The sequence below is a fragment of the Staurois parvus genome, unplaced genomic scaffold, assembly GCF_062004578.1.
Source record: "Staurois parvus isolate SC_StPar_1 unplaced genomic scaffold, SC_StPar_1.0 ptg000597l, whole genome shotgun sequence".
Lineage (NCBI taxonomy): Eukaryota > Metazoa > Chordata > Amphibia > Anura > Ranidae > Staurois > Staurois parvus.
In genome coordinates this window covers 2,715,702-2,725,460 of record NW_028318393.1, presented here as the reverse complement: position 1 = coordinate 2,725,460, position 9,759 = coordinate 2,715,702, and positions in this window count along the sequence as shown.

Genomic DNA, 9,759 nt, shown 5'->3' with positions numbered 1-9,759 from the left:
GTAACTCGAGATACTTTATTATAGCACATTTGTTCCAGCATTTTATTCTTCTGGCAGCTGTTAGGCTTTATTCTTTTTGACTATACATTTTATGTGAGAAATTAACTGTACTTACTACTTGTTCCCTTGGACTGACATATTGTATGCATCTTGACCTGCTCCTTATATGTTATAAACAATGTAAACTTTTACAATAAAATTAAAAAGTTTCCACATATGACATTTTATATAATTTTCATCAAAGGGAACCCTTGCAGTTGAGTTTGCAACAAGTAAACTTTCTATCCAACCCATTTCTTATAGCTTGGCCTGCATGGATTTATGTACAGGGAGAACACTAAACTGTACAGTTTTTTGTTCTTTGTACAGCTCATCTAACACAATTTTTTTCTACACTAGGTAGACTAGGAGGCAATAACATATGACATACCAGAGGTACTTGAAGTTAAGAAACACTGCTTCTCAACTGTAGACCTCATTGTCTACCAAAGATGGAACTTTCCAAACATTCAGATTGACAGTTTTTGTTTTTTTTTTGTTTTTTTTTTAATCTACAGTGGGGCAAAAAAGTATTTAGTCAGCCACCAATTGTGCAAGTTCTCCCAAGACCGCTGATAATCTCCCTCAATCTGGGGCTCCACGCAAGATCTCACCCCGTGGGGTCAAAATGATCACAAGAAAGGTGAGAAAAATCCCAGGATCACACATGGGGACCTAGTGAATGACCTGCAGAGAGCTGGGACCAACGTAACAAAGGCTACCATCAGTAACACACTACGCCACCAGGGACTCAGATCCTGCAGTGCCAGACGTGTCCCCCTGCTTAAGCCAGTACATGTCCGGGCCCATCTGAAGTTTGCTAGAGAGCATTTGGATGATCCAGAAGAGGATTGGGAGAATGTCATATGGTCAGATGAAACCAAAATAGAACTGTTTGGTAGAAACACAACTCGTCGTGTTTGGAGGAGAGAGAATGCTGAGTTACATCCAAAGAACACCATACCTACTGTGAAACATGGAGGTGGCAACATCATGCTTTGGGGCTGTTTCTCCACAAAGGGACCAAGACGACTGATCCATGTACAGGACAGAATGAATGGGGCCATGTATCGTGAGATTTTGAGTGCAAACCTCCTTCCATCAGCAAGGACATTGAGGATGAAACGTGGCTGGGTCTTCCAACATGACAATGATCCCAAACATACCGCCCGGGCAATGAAGGAGTGGCTTCGTAAGAAGCATTTCAAGGTCCTGGAGTGGCCTAGCCAGTCTCCAGATCTCAACCCCATAGAAAACCTTTGGAGGGAGTTGAAAGTCCGTGTTGCCCAGCTACAGCCCCAAAACATCACTGCTCTAGAGGAGATCTGCATGGAGGAATGGGCCAACATACCAGCAACAGTGTGTGCCAACCTTGTGAAGACTTACAGGAAAAGTTTGACCTCTGTCATTGCCAACAAAGGATATATAACAAAGTATTGAGATTAACTTTTGATATTGACCAAATACTTATTTTCCACCATAATTTGCAAATAAATGTGATTGTCTGGATTTTTTTTTCTCATTTTGTCTCTCATAGTTGAGGTCTACCTATGATGCCAATTACAAGCCTCTCTCATCTTTTTAAGTGGGAGAACTTGTACAATTGGTGGCTGACTAAATACTTTTTTGCCCCACTGTATATCACCTCAAAAGAGACCATTTTATTATCATTTTGTAAAGAGACAACATGAAGAATGAATGTAGATGAGAAATACAGCTTTAATCCCATATAATTTAAAAATAACTTCTTATGCTATGATGATACATTCTTCCTTACGCTTTAAAAAAAATGCTAGGCACAATTTTAAATTAGCCTGATACAATATGGCCGACATGCACATTTTACCTGGCCTAATATTTTTATTACCCAGAGAGGAAATCAGCATTACAACAACACGTTACATAACATGTACATATATTAGACAGTTTCTCACCCAGATGGAAATTTTATCTGGTTAAAAAAAGTGTACCTAAAAACACAAAACCAAAAATTTAATATTTCAGCTCACTAGTCTGGTTTGATGTCTGCATTTTTTTTTTCTTTTTTCAAAGTGTTGTTTTATTTTCACCTAAGAATCCTGAAAATAACACACTTTGAAAAATAAAAAAACAAATGTAACCAACACATCTAAGGACTGTAAGCTGCAATATATTGTATTTTTGCTCCTGGGTTTAATTATCCTTAAAAATGTACAGAAGACTTTATTTCTAATTCCTTGCAGTTTAATTAGCCAGGTATTGATAGCATATTGGTGACAGGATATGAAGACAAGTTAAAAGAATTTAAAGAATAAAAAGGCGTTCTGGTGAACATAGAAAATGTCCAGCTATGTCCAGAGAAAGCATAGCTACAAGCAAAAATAGTCAATGGAATGAAAAAAAGACCTTACAAATACAGATCAAGTCAATAACCAAATGTTTTATTGCACTGAATGAACAATATAGATACTCCCTAGGGGTGCACCCAGGGTTACATAGAATAATCAGCAGCTCATTACCTCTATCCCCCAACCCCAACAAAATGAAAACCCTTTTCTCTATTTCTAGTACTCTAATGAAATCCAAGCTCCTACATGCATAGCCAGTGAAGGCAGAGCTCTAAAAGAGCACACACTGCAGTTAAAACTCCAACTGCACATGCACAGTAAAATGAATAGTGTCAGTTAAGCTGGCTGTGCATGAGATGTTTGGCAAACCCACCTGCTCACACCCTGACTTACATAAAGGGGTTTAAAATTAGGAAAGCTGTCACTTTTAGGACCACGTGCATCAACTATTTTCTGCCACATTTACAAATCCTTGTACACCTAATTAGCATACTAGAGAACTGTAAATTGGTCTTAAAATTTTTTGACACAAGTAGTTTATTTTTTGACAGAACTGAAATATTAAACTGCTGTTAAACTGAAACGAGTGCAGAGGGAGAGTATGCCCCTGTCATAAGGTCTTACTAATTGTGCAATTCATTTTTCCAAAGCTTATTTATTTACACCTTTTTATAAAATGTACCATATACTAATTAAACATGACTAAAAATGTTCCAAAGATGTTGAAAAATTATCATAAATAACAAACTGTAAAGATAGAGAGACTTATTAAACCATAATTTTATAAACATGACAAAAAAAAAAAAAAAAATTGTAAAAAGAACCAAGTTCCCAAAAATGTGGACTACACAATTATTTGGCCATTTGTAAAGATAGGGGAAAGGTGGTAACCACCTATATTTATATGTGTTTATATAAAATTGAAAGAAAAAAAAAAAAAAAAAAAACACACGGGAAAAAAAAAACAAATCAACAGTATAGCAACAGGGTTGTTTTGGGTTTTTTTTACAATGCAAAAAACACAGTTTACAGATAATCATAATGCAATTATGGTACAAAAGAGAACTATCAAGACAGATTATATACTGTACATAGTGTTACATCAACTAATGAAATACTCCACATGCATAGATAATAAAAGGGTGCTTCTAAATGGTGAATTTATTAAACTGTATGAATTATTTTGTGGTATCAAAAAATGAACTTCACACACACAATTATCACATACTTCTGTTTGGAATTGTAAAGACCTGGGTGCACAGCCTTTTGTTCACCTTAGAACTGCATTTTCTCCCCATACAAGTCAACAAAAATACAAAAGCAGCTTGATGCCACTTAGGAATAAAAAAAAATGCAGGCAAGAAGCACGTCTGAACCACATATGAAACAATGATCACAAAAGAAGGGGCAGCACAGTCTCTTAGTGGTTAGCACTTATGCCTTGCAGCACAAGGGTCATCAATTGGAATCCCAACCACACCATTACTTGAATTGGTTTGCAGTTCCTCCCACACTCAAAAAAACAAGCTGGTAAGTTAATTGGCTCCTATCTCAATAATGCGGATGTAAGCATGGGAGACAGGGACCTTGGATTCTAAGCTCCTTGAAAGCAGGGACGGATGTGAAATTACAATATGCTGTAGGTAATGTGCTGCATAAATTGTTGGCGCTATATAGATACCTGTAATAAAAAGGTAAAGAATGTCAGACTTAACCTGAAATCATGCCATTAATGATTTAAAATTAGTTAATATATTTTACTACTACAAGCATTTATTAGTAATCAGCATTTTATCTCTTCCTACTCTGCTGAATATATATACCGAACACAAGGATGAGGATCTAATTTTTTTTTTTTTTTTAAATAAAATGGTTGCTAAAACAACCAAAGTGCAGACACCCTTCAATGCTTGACATTACCTAAGTTAGTCTTCGTGTCAATCCCTGGATTCCCTTGCAGCCTCCTTGGATCTTAAATCTTTAAACCCTGGCTGTCCATTAGGCTTAAAACATCTTCCCAAGACAAGTTTAAACTTAATTACATTGTGGGAATAAGCCTTGCCCTTTTAACTCAACTTTCAAATGCCAGGTGTTCAGTGGACAGTAGAAGTTCAAGTAATTAAGAGCCAATGATTGCGGTGGGCTTAGCACCAGGAGTGAGAAAAGCCTAAATTTCCGTTTCACCAAAAGAGGAGACCCAAGTGCACAGCCTGGACCTAGCATCCAAGGAGGCAAACTGGAAGTTACCACAAGGTGCCTACATTTTTTTCTGTTGTTACCATTGAAATGTTTTAGGCCAGGTCTGGTTCTTATTAAACAAAAGTCCAGATAGGAACACAGCCAAGCTAATTGCTAAAGTTTAGGTGTGGCCAGGGCTCACATGCAAAGAAGACCAGCAATGTGTATTTGAATGGGCATCATCTCTCAAAGACCAACAAAAATTGTCAAAATACTCCACTTTATAGTATGTATATTGGCAGCATGAGAATTTCTGGCACAGAACATAAAATATAACCAAGCCTGTTGACAGCTTTGCAGGTATAGGAAAACCTTATTAACCAACATTTCCATAAAGGAAATGCTTCCTGGAGTCTCCACAATGGCTGTTAACTGGTCCAGTTCCACTGATCTTCTGTGCGAGGCATCCTCATATTGTCAGTGGACAATCAGGAAAAGGATCAGTACTTTTGTCAGTTCCTGGATTCCAGTGATCTTAGAAGAGTGAGTGTGATTTATTGTATATGTACACCAATGCCTCCCAGCCACAACTAAAGCAGAATAGTTTTAAAGAATATGTAACCTAACATTTTATATTCCTGATATGTGCCTGCTGTACCATGTACTTGTATGAAAATGTATTATGTTCTCCTTGTATTGCTTCCTTTTGTGTGAAATCCCTGGTGTTCCTGCCAGTCCCTCTGCTTTCCTAATAAAAAAAAGAAACTGACCATACTAGGCATGAGAGCACAGCATGGTCAGTTTTCTAGTTGTGCTGGGAACTCAGCCTGCTCTCCTCTGATGATCATACCTGTGCTGACACCCTCCTTCCATTGCACAGCCATTCATTGAGAAGATCAGTGTTCTGCTGTTTCTCCTCCCCTAGCTCTCTGATCTCCATATGAAGAGGACAGAGGAAATATGATCAGTTAAAAATATTACTTTTTCCCCTTTTTTTATATGTATACACAAATGTTTTGTCTTTTACTTCTGTAAACGGAATAGATTGTTTTACAAGCTGAGGGTTTACGTAAACTTTAAATACTATTATAAAACACAGGATTTATATAGCACCAACAGTTTGCACAGAAATTCACAAAGTAAGAACGACAGCATGGTTACAACACAATACAAAAGAGTTAGAGAAGGCCCTGCTTGTGAGAGCTTACAAGCCAATACTAGATTGGATGCACTGTTCCTACCTAGCCTTCTATACTAAGAAGCACACATCTATAGTCTTTACAGGTAACATGTATATCGGAGACCTATAAAGCATTTTTCAGTGGCCTCCTTTGAGAACACAGACTTAAAGCAGTGGTTCTCCAGGAGCTTCCCAACTTCACATAATATACAGTAAGTGACATGCCACCCACATCCTTTGGGGTTCTTAACTAAAAAAAAACAAAAAAAAAAAACTAAATATAAAAAAAAGGGACAATTTACAAAGATAGGCACAAGGTGATACCAGCATGAACCTAGCACAAATCCTTTTCCAATCAAGGTATTTGAAAAACTTCTCTTCGATTTTGTAAATAATGTATTTCTGGAAACCCAACTACGCCATTTTGTATACATTTGATAAATCTAATTTGCCTTTGTGTCCTTGAAAATATTTTAATTGGATACAGAGGAAAACATCTTAGGCCCCTTTCAGAAAGGGTGAACTCTGTCTTGATCAGCATGGTAATCGCTCACATATCGATGGCTCAGTATCTGCAGAGGAAACATGGACAGACCCCCGCTCTGCTCTAGGGGTGGCCAGGAGTAAACGGAATCTGCCGTCCATTCAAACCCAACAACCCTCCGGTTCTATCAAACAGGAGAAAGGTGTGAAAGGAGCGTTAGTCCTTACATACTAAGAAAATAAACTCGTAAGCAAGACATAGCTTATCTTTTTACAGTATAGTGTGTGCCAGCCTTCATTAATCTCTACACTGAATGGAGCAGGTTTCACAGTTATAGGTCAGTCAGACCATCAACTTCAACCAACAGAAAAAGAAAAAAAAAAAAACTCCATCTTCAGAAACCTACACCTACAGTTGATCCTGAGGAAGGCAAAAAATCCTTCTAAAAAGCATGATCCAGTTTGCGGTAATAGGCAAAAAAAAAAAAATCCTTCCTGATCCCCTAAGAGAATCAGCTATTCTCTGGATCAACATTCTCAAATGTTATTATTTACTGATGCTAATGGTCAGCAAATTGTGTGCATTTAGGAATACATCCAGCTGAGCTGGCCAGAACTATTTCTGAAGGGAATCTATTCCACATTTCCATTGCTTATACTGTGAAGAAGCCTATCTGTATGCAGAGATTAAACCCCTTTTATTCCAGTCACAGAGTGCCACCTATCCTTTGCAATGACTTTGAAGTGTATAAAGTGCACTAATTTATACAGTAGATAGTGATCCTATCTCCACTTAATAGCTTAATATTTTGTTAAGGGAGAATACATTCAGTTAAGCCAATCTTTCCTCATAGCCAAGGTCCTCCATGCCTCTCATCAGTTTAGTTGCCTTTCTTCCAGTTTCCCGATATCCTTTTTGTGAATTGGTGCCCAAAATTGAACTGTATATTCCAGATGAGATCTTACTAATGATTTGTACAGGGGTAAAAACAATGCTGTCTCTCTCTGGAGTCTATACCTCTTAATATAAGAATGCATTTTGCTAGCTTTAGAAACTGCAGCTTGGCACTGCATTCAAGTTTTAAGTTTATTATGTACTAAAACACCCAGATCTACATCAGTTATGGACTCCCCCCATTGTACTCCCTTGGAATGTATGATGCATGCATGTGTATAGCCCCAAGTGCATAACTTTATATTAAAAATCATTTGCCAAAGAGTTGCCCAACCAAAGAATACATTCAAGCTTGTAAGATGACATTGAGAAGTTTTGTATACCAACAATGCAGCAGTGAACTTCAGCAGTCTGAAAAGGGAGTCCTCAGCACAATTTCAAGCTAGCCACCATGAAAAAGAAAACAAATCTGTTTCAGCTGGTCAGGGTAAACACTGATGTTTTAGAAGCCTCTGTTTTAACCTGAAAGTTGGAATAAAAGTTTTTTTTTTATTTTTAATTTCTATTGGCTAACTTGAAAGTGTGCTGGGTAATGTCTGTATACTGTCCTGTCTATGTACACCTTTCCCTTTGTGCTAAAATCAGAGCAGCTGCATTTGTTGCTTCACCTCTTCCCGTCAGCTGTATGCATACAGTATATGTGGCCTCTTGGTGAGTGGGCCTTAATGTTAAGAGGCCACATATATGATGTAAACATTGTGGTGCTAGGAGGGTGCACCCTGCACACTCCCAGCACAGCTACCGCCGGGTAACGGAAAGCTCCTAATCTCTACCTGTGTTCGGGAACTTTCTGATCATGTGAACAATGCAACAGCCAATCACAGCAGTCACATGACCAAAATGCCAGCCTCCACATCTTGGCGTCTTAAAGGGCTGGGAGGCGCGGTCGGGAAGGGGTAAAAAAAAAAAAAAAAAAATGTTTCCTTTTACACATTTGTAAATGCTCATGTACAAAACCATGTAAAAACCAAAAACATATATCAAACACATGCTAGATAAAATATGAAAAATATTGTTTAGTTATCCATATATATTAGAAGCAAGACACGAAAAAGCTAAAAGATACTGAAAATATTAAATGTCACAGCTACTAAAAGTCAACATTACAAATATTTAAATATGGTCCCAGAACATGGAGACTAAAATATATTGGTTTTACAAAAACTTATTTTAGTCTAGCAGATGAAATTGGAAATATGAACCAACGAAGGAATTTGGTTGGGTGGTTTTGAGAAGAGGGCAACTTTTTTTTTTGGAAGTCACAACTGAGGGCAGCACTAAAACAGAAAAAAAAATTAAAAGAATAATATATCTTACACCGATTGCAAAAAAAAAAAAAAAAAAAAAAAAAAAAAAAGGAAGAAGAGGAAGGAATAAAAAGTAGTTTTGAAATTATTTCAATGTTTCACTATTCACTTCGTGCCAAAAAACAAGATTCAGTATTTAGTGGCAACATTCCATTTTTTATTATTTTTTTTTTCACCAAAAGGGAAACTCAGCACATCATGCAGAGATTTTTCAATATACACTGGTCACATCACAAGTTAAAAGAGAAGTATGGGTTTCCTTTGGGGCTTTTTGCTTAAAAGTGTTACTAAACCCAGGACTCTGCATTCACTATATCCAGTCTCCCACAGTACACAGAACATGGAAATATAAACTGCTGAATACCTTTTTCATCAGCAGTATATAGCAGTCTTGTGACTTCTATCAGTGTCCAGCTGAGTACTGCTTAAAGCTTGTAGGAGGAGTTTTCAGTCTGCTCTGACTGTCCTAGGAGTCTGCATAACCCCTGAGCCTCTGTGTGGACAATGCTGATTGGCCCCATGCCGATCATATGCACCCCTCCCAAAGAAAAGAAACAAACTCTCTAGCAATACACACTAAACTGAGCACGTGTAGAGTGAGTACTAAAGCTCTGTACTATCAGCAGATGGATTGGGAACAGAAAAAGGGGAGAATCAGAGAAGACAGGATCAAGCAGCCTTTTTACATAATGCAGAGGATTAACCCCTTAGGTTCCACAGTGAGTATAACAAGCATATTTTACTGCATATACCGACTGATTTTACTGTTGTGGGTTTAGTAGTACTTTAATCCTAATCCTTGTGAGCTGCTAGTACCTACAAATCTTTCCTGCCCTCTCAGAACTGCACCCTGTTAAAATTGAGATAATTACCTGTGGGAGGGGCTACAGTCTTCTCTGGAGTATCACGCCTACAACCTGGTCATGATCCACCCCCCTTCCTTCTCCTTTGATGTTGGGTTTGGGCTCTCTGCTCACTCCCAAGACTTCACACAACACAATGAGCTGCTCTCCCCCTCCCTCCTCCCCCTTCCAGGCAAAATCTCAGCACACTCATGTGTTCAGTAATGCAGCAGCTCTGCAATGTATTGAACACAGTAAATGCTCTATACACATTGCTATGTACTTCATTTAAAAAGCATAAAGACACAGTAAACAGGTAGCTGATGTTTACCATGCCTCTCATTCTGAATGAACACTGTAAGATGTGTAGAGAGCATTTACTGTGTTCATGCAGGGGATCACTGAGCATGATAAGTGTCACTGACACACCCCCTGCCTGCCCACCATC